The 2,500-nt window shown below is 43.8% G+C and overlaps 1 protein-coding gene across 1 annotated transcript in view; it reads left to right on the top strand.

Annotated features, from left to right (window-relative positions):
• Positions 1-67, top strand: part of rspo1 (R-spondin 1) — a 69,367-nt gene extending 69,300 nt beyond the window's left edge. Inside the window, exon 6 of the mRNA XM_063199204.1 lies at positions 1-67. This exon is cut by the window's left edge and continues 2,081 nt beyond it. The gene's annotated coding sequence lies outside the window, so the exon portion shown is untranslated.
• Positions 68-2,500: the final 2,433 nt, after the last annotated feature.

Below are 2,500 nucleotides of genomic sequence, written 5' to 3'. Positions count from 1 at the left end.
AGGGTTGTGTTTGTTTACAAAATATGAATTATGGATTCAAGTGACTTGGCGTGTGTGTGTGTGTGTGTGTGTGCGTGTGCGTGTGCGTGTGCGTGTGTGTGTGTGTGTGTGTGTGTGTGTGTGTGTGTGTGTGTGTGTGTGTGTGTGTGTGTGTGTGTGTGTGTGTGTGTGTGTGTTTGCGCGTGTGTGTGCATGCGTATGCATGTGTCTCTGCACAAGAGAGAGAAAGCAAGGGGGAAAGGGATTTTGCATGTCATTGCATTGTCATTGCAGTCCATGACAATATCGTTTTTTTTCTGTGTGTTTACAGTTTTGTGTTTTATTAATTCCATCTAAGAGAAATCAAATGGTTGAACTATATCAGCACACATACGTATATATATATATCAGTCTCCTCATTATCGCTAACCAATCATCTGGTTATATGTAATGTAACCATCTCCTAGTCTTACGGCCATCCAGTACTTACTTGTATGTTTGCTACAGGGTCCGATACCAGACAATATATTGCACAGCCTCTGTGTTCGCTACGTACTGGAGCTCCTAAAGGGAGAAGTGAAAATGAGTTCAATGTTTCTTGTGCATACCAGTAACTTTCACTTGCAAACCATAAATTGAGCACTAGAAGAAAGAGAGTGAGAACGAGAGGAACTATAACAAGAACAAACACATTTGGATTTTTTTTCCACATATCTTTTTAAGGGCTCCTTTGCTTTGTACTCTGATTGCAGTATTGCATTAACTTCATGTGGTGTTATAGTGCTTTCTATCTGTGATGGTGTGGACAGCCTGAACACAACACAACACAACACAACACAACACAACACAACACAACACAACACAACACAACACAACACAACACAACACAACACAATACAACACAACACAACACAACACAACACAACACAACACAACACAACACAACACAACACAACACAACACACATGATACACCCAAACAGTGGTCTTGGTTGTTTTTGGAAGAAAGGGAAGTGAAGTTAGCATTGATCATTACACATTGCACATGGAGGCACTCTGCTCCTGGAAAAAAACTAGACCTGGCACGGCAATTCACGACAGCACCGGAAAACATCATGCGCAGCCTTCATCTTCTGTAGGTAGACCTGTGCTTTTCAGTCAATGCAAATCAATAGAGAACATGTGTGTGAAAATGATGTGACATGATATGATGTGACAGCTGACCCCTTTGTCCCCACCCCTGTCAGCTTCCCTGCCTACCAATACCTACAAATAATGGCTGCCACCTCTAGGGTTTTTTTTTCTACCATATGCTGCCCCTTCATACTCTTTTCATGTGTAGTTGTAGAGTACAGTAGGGTGAAAAGAGAAACCAGCAGTGCCTTTAAGCCTTTTACAAGCAAATGAAAGGACACTATTTTGCAAGCATTATTGTTAAAGGTTGAAACAACTAGTCAGTGTTGCTTTAATCAACAAAGTTACTCGTGTTTTGAACCACAGCAACTGTTTTTTTTTTTTTTTAAAGAACGTGTCCTTGTTGCAGTTTCTAGTTTTTATCTCTCCTTTTCCCGTTTTTGCCATCTTCATGCCTTTTCGTGTGTCTGCATTAAAACAGAAATGACAACAAACCGGAGTTACTCTGCTTCTTCCTCTCACATTTCCATGAGTACACACAAGTTCAGAGCTGTAATTTAAAGAGGGGTGGGGAAGGGGTTGGAGGAGCGGTGAGGGGGGACAGGGGTGTTTGTGTGTGTGTGTGTGGGGGGGGGGGTGCTACTGTGGTCTGGCAGGGGGTTAGAATCACCCCCGGGGAAGTTGGTAAAGATGTGTGTGCGTGCGTGCCTGTGTGTGTGTGTGTGTGTGTGTGTGTGTGTGTGTGTGTGTGTGTGTGTGTGTGTGTGTGTGTGTGTGTGTGTGTGTGTGTGTGTGTGTGTGTGTTTGAGAGAGAGATTATAGGATGTTGTTCCTTTACAGGCGCTGGGTGAACTCGTATGCATATGGAGCTCGTTCACCATTCAGAGCGAACATTTATTCTGCATGTCTACATTTATTATTACATAGTTAGCAGATGCTTGTGGCCAAAGAGATTTGGAATAACAGAAACAGTAGTATTAAGGGAAGAGAGACGGGTTTTAGACCAGGGCAAGAAACCCCACATGCCTGGATCAAATACACTCATATAGTCCAAGCCTACATTGGGTTGTCCATTGGTCCCTGGAGCGATGTAGAGTTGGGCGAGTCACTCAAAGGAATTTCAGCCATGGATGAGAGTAATGGAGGACCCCCACATCCTTTCTACTGGTGTAAGATTTCACTCTGCAAACTAATAACAAAATGAACTGCAATCATTGGGCTACGGCTGGCCAAAACATGACTGTGGGGGAGAGAGATGAGCATTGCCAGGGAGGCTGACCGGGGAGCCAAAGGGGTCATTTGTCCCCAACCCAGGGAGAAGGGAGGCCCAAAAACGGGCCCTCAGTACAATGTATGTATTGTGAAAGGGGCCCTTTCAGATGGCATTG

The sequence above is a fragment of the Engraulis encrasicolus genome, chromosome 5 (assembly GCF_034702125.1).
Source record: "Engraulis encrasicolus isolate BLACKSEA-1 chromosome 5, IST_EnEncr_1.0, whole genome shotgun sequence".
Classification (NCBI taxonomy): domain Eukaryota; kingdom Metazoa; phylum Chordata; class Actinopteri; order Clupeiformes; family Engraulidae; genus Engraulis; species Engraulis encrasicolus.
This window is presented reverse-complemented; position numbering and strand designations above follow the sequence as displayed.